This window comes from Pseudophryne corroboree, unplaced genomic scaffold, assembly GCF_028390025.1.
Source record: "Pseudophryne corroboree isolate aPseCor3 unplaced genomic scaffold, aPseCor3.hap2 scaffold_769, whole genome shotgun sequence".
Lineage (NCBI taxonomy): Eukaryota > Metazoa > Chordata > Amphibia > Anura > Myobatrachidae > Pseudophryne > Pseudophryne corroboree.
This window is the reverse complement of record NW_026970348.1, coordinates 174,359-189,222: the sequence shown is the minus strand read 5'-3', so window position 1 is coordinate 189,222 and position 14,864 is coordinate 174,359.

Here is a 14,864-nt window from a genome sequence, read left to right as displayed (position 1 = left end):
TTTTCCTTGCCAATATCTCTCTTTTGCAAAGAGCTACGCATTGGAAAACTGACTCGCTGTTTATCCTCTACGCACCAAACAAGATGGGTGCTCCTGCTTCAAAGCAGACTATTGCTCGCTGGATATGTAGCACAATTCAGCTTGCACATTCTGCGGCGGGACTGCCGCATTGTAGATCAGTAAAAGCCCATTCCACGAGGAAGGTGGGCTCTTCTTGGGCGGCTGCCCGAGGGGTCTCTGCTTTACAACTTTGCCGAGATGCTACTTGGTCGGGGTCAAACACATTTGCAAGATTTTACAAGTTTGACACCCTGGCTGAGGAGGACCTGGAGTTCGCTCATTCGGTGCTGCAGAGTCATCCGCACTCTCCCTCCCGTTTGGGAGCTTTGATATAATCCCCATGGTCCTTACGGAGTCCCAGCATCCACTTAGGACGTCAGAGAAAATAAGATTTTACTCACCGGTAAATCTATTTCTCGTAGTCCGTAGTGGATGCTGGGCGCCCATCCCATGTACTTGTACATAGTTATTGTTAACAAAAGGGTTATTGTTGAGAGCCATCTGTGCAGAGGCTCCGTTGTTGTCATACTGTTAACTGGGTATAATATCACGAGTTGTACGGTGTGATTGGTGTGGCTGGTATGAGTCTTACCCGGGATTCAAAATCCTTCCTTAGTGTCAGCTCTTCCGGGCACAGTATCCTAACTGAGGTCTGGAGGAGGGTCATAGGGGGAGGAGCCAGTGCACACCAGGTAGTCCTAAAGCTCTCTTTAGTTGTGCCAAGTCTCCTGCGGAGCCGCTATTCCCCATGGTCCTTACGGAGTCCCAGCATCCACTACGGACTACGAGAAATAGATTTACCGGTGAGTAAAATCTTATTATATATATATATATATATATATATATATATATATGACTTGGGGTTTGTTTTATTAGATAGAGCATGTCCCTGTGAAGTGCCTTTTGGGGTTGTGGTTTTTCAGAAAGTTACAGGTTTTTTTTAATTAAGAGAAATATGCCCCATTATAGAGATCGGGCATTTCAATTTGTTGCGCCTGCGCAGTGGCCGCCAGCAGGGGGTGTACTAGAGTGCCTTCTCTTGAGAGCCGCAATATGGCCGCCTTCTCCCCGGTTATTCTGTAAATAGGAAAATAACCTCACAGGTTCACATAGGGCAGAGTTGCCACTACTAGTGCAGGGCTGTAACTTACAGTACTAAGGAAAAGCCATATACTAAAGCGGCACGGTGACCTCACCCCTCTCAGAGACACCAGGGCGCAGCACACTGGTACACACACCTGTTAGCTCAGGGCAGCACTATAGGACCCTCCTGTAATGCTGTGCTGGCGGCGTGTAGTGATCAGGGCACTGGGAGACTGGCTGGCTGGTCTCCGTCTCTGCTGCCTATAGAACTTCCACCTCTGTTATATATCAGGGCTGCTGTCCTGTTGTTATGATTCCAATACTCTGGTCTGGGGATATCTTATAGCAAGGACCTGAGTACTGGAACGTAATGCTTGGAAAGGGAGTGGGAACGGGAATAGCCCCTGGCGCCCTATCTCCGTTGTCTCGCCCGTGCTGTCAGAAATCTCTTGCGAGACTATGGTTGCTTGGGCCCATGGCAGCCGCGTTTGAAGGGCGGATTACGTCTGCCCAACTCCGATGCCCCCTCAGGTCTTAATGGGAGACAAAGAGAAATCCGAGACAGGGTGATAACAAGGGGCCCTCTACTAAACAACAAAGCCAGGGGCTCAAAACTAACTTTAAACTAGAGTATGTGCGGAAAACCGCCAGGGAAAAGGACAACCAAAATACCCACTTGTCCACTCTTCTACCCATCACCGGCGAGTTCCGGAGAGGAGTGTGGGAGAGTAAACCTCCGCAAATGCACCAACACAGAATACAAAATAAAGCGGCCTAGGCCGCAGCACGCGGCAGAGCCGCCACTCACGAAAACCACACGAGATCCTCTAGCGACTGTTGCGGGTAAATGAGGACTGGAAGACTCCTTTGGAAGAGATGACAACACTAAGATTCAGGAACTCTGAGGACAGGAATGACCGGACACAGCAGAACTGGAACAGACGTCAGCAAACCAAAGCAGCATGCAGGAAGCTATTACCGGCGTCTGTGTGAAGCACTGAGAAGGTATTTAGCAGGGAGTCCTTCAATCAGAAGTTCAGAGCCTGATTAGCACAATGCCGTGCAGCTGCCTTGCTGCACGACCAGAAGACAAGTGTGTGTGTGTAGTTCACTTGATTGACCCTGCAAGGGGAGCGCAGTCCGTCCGTGGCGTCCCCGTTGCTAGGGTCCAGGCGGCTCAGCGCGCCCGGCGTCCTAGCGTTGCTAGGGAGCCGGCGGCTAGCACGCTCGGCGTCCCTAGTTGCTAGGCGCCGGGCCGCGAGGACATCGCGGACCACGGCGCCTAACACCTGTGTGTTCTCTTCCTCTCCTACCTCACACTGGAACTGGCCGCCCAGAGAACGAGAGGGCAGCGGCTGACATCAGAGAGGGTGCAGCAATCTGTGTGGGCAGAGCCCCTCACAGCAAGGTGTCCTTATGCTGTGCCCCGTGTAATCACTGTGATCCATACAGACTCTCACCCTGGTATGCTCTCTATTATTTATTTTTTTACACTGCGGCATGCTCGAGGGAAGGGAGCAGGCACCACCCCACCGCCACTACTCCTCCGCCAGCATCACTGCCGAGCCGGTCAGTGTTTCGGCGGCAATGAGCAGTAGGCAGCCACCAGCAACAACAGTCAGGAAGCTGTTACTCCCGGCAGCAGTAGCGTCAAGCTGCAATTCAGCCAGCGGCACGATGATCCGGGAGACAGTGGCAGCACAGGGAAGCAGTACCCCCTCCAATCGCAGCACCAACTAGGAGACTGAGGCAGCAACCTGCCCCCAGCAGCAGCACCACCCTGATGATAGGTAAGATGCATTTTGGTGTCACAAGAAGGTGGCCGGAGTAGTGGCTGGCTGTGGTCACACCCCGGGGAAAAGTGATAGTGATTTCAGTGTTCCCTTGCGCGGGGATTGGATGTGTAGATGTATGGAGGCTATGTATGTATAGATGTGAGCGGCAGTGTGCGGATGTATGAGAGCGGCAGTGTGCGGATGTATGAGAGCGGCAATGTACGGCTGTATAACTGCGTCGGTGTGCGGCTGTATGAGTGCGATGGTGTGCGGCTGTATGCGTGCGGCGGTGTGCTGCTGTAAGAGTGCGGCAGTGTGCGGCTGTAAGAGTACGGCTGTAAGAGTACGGCTGTAAGAGTGCGGCTGTAAGAGTGCGGGGTTGTACGGATGTATGAGAGCGGGGTTGTACGGATGTATGAGAGAGGGGTTGTACGGATGTATAAGAGCGGCAGTGTATGGATGTATGTGAGAGCAACAGTGTACAGTTGTGTGAGAGCGGCAGTGTGCGGATGTATATGAGTGGCGGTGTACGGATGTATGAGAGCGGCAGTGTATGGATGGCAGCGTCATAGGGAGGGATGTCGGAATGCTGTTATAGGGTTCCTAATACAAAATGCCACGTTGGGCTTGATGGGCAGGTAGTGCGGCAAGCACACCCAAATTGGCATCTGACGTCGCCTGCAGTCCACACTGTTGTGAGGAGTCAGAGTTAATTTTGACTGTGTAGTGTACTCACAGAGGACCTACCGCCTGTCCCCTCCTCGCATCTGAGCAGCAGGTCAGGCTCTTATTTTCTTTTTAATCAGGAGAGGCCGAGTGAACTGTGAGCAGGGGGGCAGAGCTACATGGGACCCAGAGGGGCTGCTGTGCTGTCAGAGAGGGAGAGGAAGAGAGAGATGAAGCTACTGCAGATCCCCAGCTGATTGTGAGGTGCCGGGTTGAAGGGTGATGTGATCACCCTTCTCCCTCGCTGCCGCTGGGGACCGCATCTAGGCTTCCTCCATCGAGGGCATGCGGCGCAGCAGTGGGCAGCGTGTAATGAGTTTGTCTGACTCATTATACTGCTGCCTGTTGTGGACACCTCCGTCCGTACGGACTGGTGTACATGCCCAGCACAGAGGTGACAGTGTTGGTGGAAGTGCTGCCCAGTTCTGACCCTGCAGGCTTCCCTCAACTGACTGCGGCCGCTGCTACTGCTGCGGCCCGAAACCCCTGCCGGTCCCCTCCATAGACTTCTGCCTGTCCAGCGCTGAGGTACTAGGGGTATCCCAGCTGCGGGAAGGGTATGTCTCTGGCTTTCTCTCCGGCAGGGGAAGGTGACAGCGGCGGAGGAAGTGTTGCCCACCTCAGACACTGCAGGCCTCCCCGATCCAGCTGCGGCCACAGCTGATGCTGCCAGAACCCCCTGCTGGTCTCCTTTGTTGACTGCCGCATGGCCAGTGCTGAAGTACTGGGGGTAGGCCAGCTACGGGAAGAGTGTCTCTGCCTCGGGCTCTCTCTCTCTGTCAGGGGAAGGAAGGGCTGATTCTCTGGCACAACAGGGAGGGCTAGGCTGCAGGAACACAGCACTGGAAGAAACAGGAGGCCGAACTCATGACCAAAAAGTGAGCAGTGCAGTGATCAGCCCCCTAGTCTTTCCCTCTCTCTGGGTGCAGAGCTGTATTCTACAGAGAGAGCTGGGATGGGAAGAAGGGGAACGGCACCTGACACACACATACACGCGCGGCACCTGACACACACATACACGCGCAACACCTGACACACACACATACACGTGCGGCACCTGACACACACACACGTAGCATCAGACACAATAAAATAAACATGCAGCACCTGACCCACACATACACGCGCAACACCTGACACACACACATACACGTGCGGCACCTGACACACACACACGTAGCATCAGACACAATAAAATAAACATGCAGCACCTGACCCACACATACACGCGCAACACCTGACACACACACATATACACGTGCGGCACCTGACACACACATGTACCATCAGACACAATAAAATAAACATGCAGCACCTGACACATGCATATACACGCAGCACCTGACACATGCATATACACGCAGCACCTGACACATGCATATACACGCAGCACCTGACACATGCATATACACGCAGCACCTGACACATGCATATACACGCAGCACCTGACACATGCATATACACGCAGCACCTGACACATGCATATACACGCAGCACCTGACACATACATATACACGCACACCATCAGACACACACATACACACGCAGTGCCTTACTCACACACACATAGACACGTGCAGCACCTGAGGCACACACATGTACACGCGCAGCACCTGACGCACACACATGTACACGCGCAGCACCTGACGCACACTCATGTACACACGCAGCACCTGACGCACACTCATGTACACGCGCAGCACCTAATGCACACTCATGTACACGTGCAGCACCTGACGCACACTCATGTACACGCGCATCACCTGACACAGACATACGTATTCATGCACAGCACCAGACATACACTTGTACACACGCGGAGCACCTGATACTCACACACATATACACCCGCAACACCTGACACACACACACACACACGTGCGGCAGCTGACGCATACACACGCACCATCAGACACACTCATATATACACGCAGCACCTGACACACACATACACACAGGAGCTGACACACACATACACAGGCAGCACCTGACACACACACACATATACACGCGCAGCACCTGACACCACGCACTCACACGTACAAGCAATGCATTTCACGCCTACCTCCAGCCTCAGTTACAGGCTGCTGCCGCCTACCCCCCTCCCTGCATCAGCTGCAAAGGCAGCAAAATATTTTGACCAAAGTCTAAAGGCCCGTACACATTAAACGATGTCGCTCTGTGAGCTACATCGTCTAATGTTTCCCCTCCCGGGCCGGCCGGCGGCCGACTGTACACACTGAGCGATATGACCGCTCATATCGCTCAGTGACGTCACGCCCCCGCCAGCCCTGCATGAAGGTCGTGGACGACAGTCCACATCCTTCCTGCATGCCCTACCGACAGCGAAGATTGTTGCCGACCCGCGGGGCCGCGCATCGTTTGTCGCTGGCTGCATACACACTTAACGATAAAATGAGCGACGTCGCTCATTAAATCGTTAAGTGTGTACGGACCTTAAACAATTTGGTTTGGTTAATAAAATAATTTTGCACAGAACAGTGATGTTATACGAACATTTTCATTAAACATTTAAAAAATCAAATGTTTATTCTTACAGTGAAATTTTACATTTCTGAATAAAATTTTTTTTTTTTTTAAAAAGCGATGAAATTCCATAGACAAAAAACCTTACGGTTTCACATGTCCCATTAAGGCTTCTTAGACATGATCGAAATTTCAGAAACCTGTTGTAACTCTTCCACTCAAACTCCAAAAAGCAATGAAATTCCGATCATTAAGGCTGACGCCTTAATGGACGTGTTCCTTGCGTAATACAGATATGGTATGCCTTCACAGCCTGTGGGTAAGTGCAGATTCAGCACTCTCACAGAGTGAGATTGCTGTCACTCACACAATGGTGGAGCTGCTAATTCACAGATTTGTGTGCTCATTGGAATACACACATGCAGTCTATGCAACTGAAGGTCTGAGCGGAAGACAAAGCTGCTCAGATGAGGTAAGAGTGTTGTTGATTGGAGGGAGGAGAGCGGTGTGGATGGGGGAACAGAAGTGTGTGGATAGAGGGAACACTAAGCAGCACTAATGGGGGGGACAGAGAAACACAGGGGGTAATTCAGACCGCAGCAGCAGCAGCGATTGCAGTCTGAATTAGTTTGTGAGGTGCGCACGTGCAATGGCCGCACTGCGCGTGCGTACCCCAGGAGCCCAGTGAGATGCTATCACCCTGCCTGATTGATAGGCAGAGGTGGTTGCGGGGAAGGAGGGGGGCGTGCAAACAGCGTTAGAATGCCATTGGCAGGGCATGGTCTGCACAACGGAGGCGTTTCCGGACCACTGGGGGGTGGGCTGTGGCGGTTATCCCCCTGCCAAGAGCGCAGGATCCACTAAATTTACCTTCAGGATGTCAGCTACATGAATAGGGTAAGAGTGGTGTGGATAGGGGGTAGATTAAGCAGCAAGTATGGGAAGGGAGACAGAGCGGTGCAGATGGGGGAAATGGTGCAGATGGGTTGAAAACACTGGCATGGATGGGTAGAAAACTGGTGCAGATGGGAGAGAAGACAGTGTGCCATGTACTGGAGGAGGCAGAGTGACGTTGAAGAAGGAAACACTGAGCAGCACAGAGAGAAGGAAACGGTGGTACAGACAATGCACAGGTGGGGAAAGACAGATGGTACAGATAAGTTAGTACAGACTAGCACAGATGGGAGAACACAGCAGTAGGGATTGGGGAAGACCGGGCAGCATGGGGGTGTATAGGGGACGTAAGTGTAGATGCATAGACCGTAGATGGGGTATTATAGTTTAGCAATTAACCAAGATGTTTGAGGGAGCTAAATGTGTATACTAAGTGAGATGGATGTATGGAGTTAGAAGGATGTTGTAACAAGGTGGCTTTGTTGTGTTGACTGAATGGGATGGTTGTGGGCACTGTGTGGGATGGGAGCACCACAAAACTGCTCAGACCTTCAGTTGCATAGACTGCATGTGTGTATTCCAATGAGCACACAAATCTGTGAATTAGCAGCTCCACCATTGTGTGAGTGACAGCAATCTCACTCTGTGAGAGTGCTGAATCTGCACTTACCCACAGGCTGTGATGGCATACCATATCTGTATTGCGCAAGGAACACGTCCATTAAGGCGTCAGCCTTAATGATCGGAATTTCATTGCTTTTTGGAGTTTGAGTGGAAGAGTTACAACAGGTTTCTGAAATTTCGATCATGTCTAAGAAGCCTTAATGGGACATGTGAAACCGTAAGGTTTTTTGTCTATGGAATATATATATGTATCACAAACATATATGATTCATACATATATCACACACACATACATGATACATACATGAGAAAGACCTGGGATGGTGATGAGGCCAGGGCCCCCTGCTGATGTTGCGTTGAGGAAGGCAGTGTTCCAGGGCGGATGCCAGTCGGGGAGAGCGCCGCGCAGCCCGGGAAAAATACTGCTGAGGAGCTACATCTGGAAGAGCCCCTGGGAGGGAGAGTGCCACATGCCCCATCCTGCGCGGCAGACTCTGCAAGCCTGCACATGGGAAGGGAGGTCTCTGGCCACACATACTCACCCTTCTGCTGAAGCCCCGCTGCTGTCCCCATCAGCGATCTCCAGCGGGGAGCGTGGCCAGGATGAACCTCAACCTGAGAGAACTATCTTCATGATCAAGAGATCTCATATGCAAGATAAGTATGTTTTGGGATAGGGCTGGGGAGGGCGGCTGCTCGGGCACAGCCCCGTCAAGTTAAGGAGATTTAACTGAGGAAGCACAAGGGAACTCTCGTCTGGGGACAACAACTGCAGGGAGACCACATCTTTTCAGATGAACATGGGAGGGCGGAAGGCTGCCTAATACTGAAGCACCCTCAGACATTAAACCATATGCAACAACTATTGCAAGCATTCCTGGGGGAAGGTCTGCAGCAGACGGATTTGCATACGGTGATGTCATCCAAGCAGTGGGCCAAAGTTGGCTGGAACCCTCATCTGTATATGAAAAGAGAAAAGGGGCATGCAGGGCATGGCGGCCTTTTGCGGCGATTGGATAACCCCAAGTTTGCATTAAACACCCCCACCCTCCTTCGGTGTGGGGCTCATGTTAGCCATGCCCAAGCCCCTGAAGCATTCAAGCTGATTTCTTGCAGCAGCTGGGCACTGTAACAGCTTCAGAGCTGCTCTACAAGACAAGTAAAAGGGTGTGGGCCCTGCAGCACCACCTGTAGTTTGCATACACACATATATAGGACAGCATCTCTTATATGCCCCAGGGTCAATAAAATAGTATCCTTGTCTAGGCTATCCATCCCCTCAGATAAGGTATTTGTCCATGCCGCTACAGCACTACACACCCAGGCCGACGCAATTGCCGGTCTGAGTAAGGTACCTGAATGTGTATAAATGGACTTCAGGGTAATCTCCTGTTTGCGGTCAGCACACTCTTTGAGGGTAGCCGTATCCTGGGACGGGAGGGCTACCTTCTTGGATAAGCGTGTTAATGCTTTGTCCACCCTAGGGGAGGATTCCCATCGTAACCTATCCGTTGATGGGAAAGGATACGCCATAAGAATCCTTTTGGAAATCTGCAGTCTTTTATCTGGAGATTCCCAAGCTTTTTCACATAACTCGTTCAGCTCGTGTGAGGGGGGAAAGGTTACCTCAGGCTTCTTACCCTTGTACATATGTACCCTCTTGTCAGCGACAGGGGGTTCCTCTGTGATGTGCAAAACATCTTTTATTGCCATAATCATAAATCGAATGGATTTTGCCAATTTTGGCTGTAACTTTGCATCATCGTAATCGACACTGGAGTCAGAATCCGTGTCGGTATCTGTGTCAACAATCTGGGATAGTGGGCGCTTATGAGACCCTGACAGTCCCTGCAACATAGGATCAGGCATGGGTTTAAACCCTGACTGTCCCAAAGCTTCTGCCTTGTCTAATCTTTTGTGCAATGAGTTTACACTAGCATTTAAAACATTCCACATATCCATCCAATCAGCTGTCGGCGGAGACACCACATTCATTTGCTCCCGCTCCTCTCTAATATAGCCTTCTTCCTCAGACATGTCGACACACGTGTACCGACACACTACACACACAGGGAATGCTTTTTCTGAAGACAGTTTCCCCACAAGGCCCTTTGGAGAGACAGAGAGAGAGTATGCCAGCACACCCCCCAGCGCTATATAACCCAGGAATAAAACAGTAACTTAATGTTTGCCCAGTAGTGCTGCTGTATGTAATTTGCGAATTATGTGCCCCCCCCCTCTTTTCAACCCTCTTGTCTAACGTGGTATAAGCAGGGTAGAGTCCGGGGAGCTTCCTCTCAGCGGTGCTGTGGAGAAAAAATGGCGCTGGTGAGTGCTGAGGGAGAAGCCCCGCCCCCTCGGAGGCGGGCTTCTGTCCCGCTTAAACTGTAAAATTGGTGGGGGCTTATACATATATAAAGTGCCCAGGTGTATATATGTTATATTTTTGCGAAAGAGGTTTATATTGCTGCCCAGGGCGCCCCCCCTGCGCCCTGCACCCTTACAGTGACCGGAGTATGTGAGGTGTATGGGAGCAAAGGCGCACAGCTGCAGTGCTGTGCGTTACCTCAGTGAAGATCATGAAGTCTTCTGCCGCCTCTGAAGTCTTCTTTTCTTCTCATACTCACCCGGCTTCTATCTTCCGGCTCTGCGAGGGGGACGGCGGCGTGGCTCTGGGACGGACGGCGAGGGTGAGATCCTGCGTACCAATCCCACTGGAGCTAATGGTGTCCAGTAGCCTAAGAAGCAGGACCTTGCAACTCAGAGAGTAGGGCTGCTTCTCTCCCCTCAGTCCCTCGATGAGGGAGTCTGTTGCCAGCAGTGCTCCCTGAAAATTAAAAACCTAACAAAATACTTTCTGTCAGAAAGCTCAGGCGAGCTCCTGAAAAGCACCCAGTCTCCACTGGGTACAGTATCAAACTGAGGTCTGGAGGAGGGGCATAGAGGGAGGAGCCAGTGCACACCCAGAACTAAAGTCTTTCTTAAAGTGCCCATGTCTCCTGCGGAGCCCGTCTATCCCCATGGTCCTTACGGAGTCCCCAGCATCCTCTAGGACGTTAGAGAAAATAGGATTTTAATACCTACCGGTAAATCCTTTTCTCTTAGTCTGTAGAGGATGCTGGGCACCCGTCCCAGTGCGCACTGTGTCTGCAGTTATTAAATGGCCCTTAACTCCAGAACATTTATGTGGAGATGAAAACATCCAAGGAAGACTTGACCATCTTCCTTGGATGTTTTCCCCCTGTGTGACTGCTCTCCAGCCTCGGAGGGTTGCATCCGTGGTCCCTAGGATCCCGTCCTGGATCCCGAACCATCGCCCCTCTAGGTGGTGAGAACTGTGCAGCCACCAATGGAGTGAGATTCTGGTCTTGGAAGACAGGATTATCCTCCGGTGCATGTGTAGGTGGGATCCGGACCACTTGTCCAACAGGTCCCACTGGAACACTCTGGCATGGAACCTGCCAAACTGAATGGCCTCGTTGGCCGCAACCATCTTCCCCAGCAACTGAATGCATTGATGGATTAACACTCTTGCTGGTTTCAGAATTTGTTTGACCAGACTCTGGATCTCCAGAGCCTTTCCACTAGAAGAAAACCTCTTCTGTGTCCAGTATCACTCCCAAAAACAACAACCGCGTCATTGGGACCAACTGCGATTTTGGCAAGTTTAGGAGCCAACCATGTTGTTGAAGAACTGTCAGGGAGAGTAGATGTTTTGCACCAACTGGTCCCTGGATCTCGCCTTTATCAGGAGATCATCCAAGTACGGGATAATTGTGACTCCTTGCTTGCGAAGGAGGACCATCATTTCCGCCATCACCCTGGTGAAAATCCTCGGAGCCGTGGACAGACCAAACGGCAACGTCTGAAATTGGTAATGACAATCCTGAATTGCAAACCTCAGGTAGCTTGATGCAGTGGCTAAATGGGAACATATAAGTAGGCATCCTTTATGTCTACCAAAACCATGAAATCTCCTTTATCCCCCGGACTGGAGATCACTACCCTGAGAGATTCCATCTTGAAATTGAATTTCTTTAGGTAGAAATTAAGGGATTTCAGATTTAAGATTGGTCTGACTGAGCCGTCCGGCTTCGGGACCACGAAGAGGCTTGAATAAAAACCTTCTCCCTGCTGACTAAGGCTGATTTGAACAATCGGTAAGGGGGAACGTCTTGAAACCCCAGTTTGTACCCTTGGGACACTATTTGTAAAACCCACGAGTCCAGGTCCGAATGAATCTAGAACTGACAGAAGAGTTTTAGACGTGCCCCCCACTGGTGCGGGCTCCTGCAAGAGAGCCCCAGCGTCATGCAGTGGATTTGGCAGAAGCAGAGGACGATCTCTGCTCCTGCGATCTTGAAGAGGCTACAGACCTCTTCCCTCTTTTCCTTCCTCTACCTGCAAAGAAAGGGGAATCTTAACTTCTTGCATATCTATTGGGCCGAAATGACTGCGTCAGATAATGATGCGTCTTCATCCGTTGAGAGGGAACATAGGGCAAGAAGGATGACTTACCTGCGGGAGCTGCCGAGATCAAATTAACTAGGCCGTCGCCAAACAAGGCTTCACCTTCATAGGGAAGAGACTCCCTTTCTTCTTGGAGTCAGCATCAGCATTCCCTTGGTGAATCCACAATGCCCTCCTATCCGAGACTGCCATGAAATTGGCCCGTGAGCACTTGTGCCCGGTGTAGGATTTTTAAATATGTGTAGTTTACTGTATGCAAGGGTTTAAAACCTTTTAGGAACTGAGCTCTAAGGTGTATTACATGTAGTTTAAAAAAAACAAAAAAGGTTTATTTTATTGCAGTAGTTTCCAAACTGGGGTTCTTGCACTGGTAGCATAGTTTGGTGGTCCAGGACCAATTAAAATTATTTATACTTTATTAAATTGGCAAAACCATTCCCTCACAACATAACTGAACCTGAGGATGACATGCTATAAACACAATTTACTTAATTTTATATTTTTTTCTGAATTTCTCAATAAAAAAAACTTTGGCCTAGGGGTGCCGTGAAACAAATTTTGATACTCTAGGGCAGGGGTGTCAAACCCATGGGCCGCATGCCGCCCCCAATGCATCCTTTTGTGGCCCACAGGCCGGGGTCCGGCAGGGGTCCGACAGGGGTCCTTTTGTGGCCCGATCACCTTGCTTAGAGCGAGGGCAGGAGAGTGCAGCCAGAGTCTTTGCTTTCTATGTGCGGCACCATCTTCCCGAAGAGATCACCGGGAAGATAGTGCCCCTTCCACTGGCTACAGCACAGGTATACTGGGGTGGTGTAGCAAACTGGGGGCCCCAATGGGCCCCTCCAGCAGTCCCTCTACCAAAACACGTCTTTTGGTGGTTTTGCGGTGTTGTTATAACTACATGGTGACGATACTGTAGCACAGAGATTTTCAACCATTTACAACTCACGTCACACAGAACAAGATTTAAATATTGACAAGGCACACTGAAATATAATGGTGATGCATGGTGCAGTATCGTGTCCTAGGATGTCATGTCGCAGCTTCTCCATAGGTAACGCCTGAACAGGCCCGGTGACAGGGGGGACCAAGGGGACACTTGTTCAGGGCTCCAAGTATTAAGAACTGAAATAATGGGGCCACAGTGCCAATATTGCTTTTTAAAGTGTATCCACCAACTGCTCAATTTAAGCAGGAAAACAATTAACAGGCCAACTAAACCCTCCCCCCTCCTTTTACCCCATCACTTTGTCCAGTCCCTGTGGTCCATACTGTATTGCCATTATTATGCATGTTGCTGTGCTGGCCCTTTTCTGAATGTCCCTGCCACCGCCACCGAAGAGCTGGATAGCCCAGTATGAAAACCACCTGCCGGCCTCACTGACGGTCCGAGTCAAAGGCTCCATTTTTTTTTTAAAGATCCCTCTGCCAAGTTAAGGGGGGGTTGAGGGGGCCCCAGAGATATCAGTGTACTGGGCCCCGAGATTTCTGTTTCTGGCCCTGACCCTCAGGGGCGTATCTACCCCTTGGCCAGGATGGCACTTGCCAGGGGCACCATCCAGCTGTGCCAACCGTGGCTAAGGGATAGAGTTCTGCAGTCTCGAAAGGGCGCTATGGCAATCAGCGTGGGACTGACCAATTAGACGGTGAGGGAAGGATACTGAAATTGTCCCAACCCTGTTACAGTTTGAAACGCCCCTCAACTGCTGTCCACTGCTTCACTCCTAGCTCTGCCCCTTTGAAATTATTAATCCCTACCCCCCGGTAGGCGGAGTTCTCCAGGCCCATACTCAGGAGTCACCACTGCTGTACATTATGTGCCGGTTGTAGAGGCAGAGCGGGGAACATCAGAGAACGCCACAAATTACACAGTGGGCAAGGAGATGGCTGGAGACAGCTGCACAGCCATGCCTTGCAAGTTCGAGAGAGCTGTTGAATTTCAGCACTTCAAGTCAGAGCCTGCCCCCTGCTGCCCAAGCAGTCCGTGACAGTTAGTGTCGAGGAGGGGGGGATTTGTGCATGTGTGCTTTCAGTGTGTGTGTGGGGGGGGGGGGGGTGGGGGGGTGGAGGATGTGTGTGACTGTGAGGGAGCTGTCAGTGTCAGTGGGGAGAGGAGCAGGAGGGAGTTGTCAGTGTGTGGAAGTGATGAGAGTTGTCAGTACTGGGGAAATGTGTGTGTGTGTGTGTGTGTGTGTGTGTGTGTGTGTGTGTGTGTGTGTGTGTGCTAGATTTAGGAGTGTGTGTTTGTGAGAGGTTTCAGTTGGGGAATTAGAGTTCATACAGTAATTAAATGTTTTCATATTGAGAACTACATCTCCCAGCATATACAGTGTGCTGGGGATGCTAACAAGCTTTATTTAAAAGTTTAAAAAACATTGCTTTTATGACTGCAATGGTTAAAAAGGGAGAGCTATAAATCAATTTATCAGTGAATGATCGCAGTTTGAGCTGTTACATTTTACTGAACCACCTATCCCTCCACACTCACTACCTGTCCTCAGGATACATTTACCATCCCGGCAGACGGTATACCGGCGGTCATTTGACCGATGTTGGAATCCTGACACCACTTGGGAGACTGGTGCCGGCACACAGACAGCCAACATCCCGAAGGCGAGTATTGGAGGGAGGGTTAGGACCGGGGGAGGGGGTGTTAGGGAAGGCACTAGGAGGGGGGGGGGGTTAGTCCTAGCTGCCACCCCCTGAGGGTTAGCCCTATCCGCCACCCCCCCAGAGGGTTAGGAT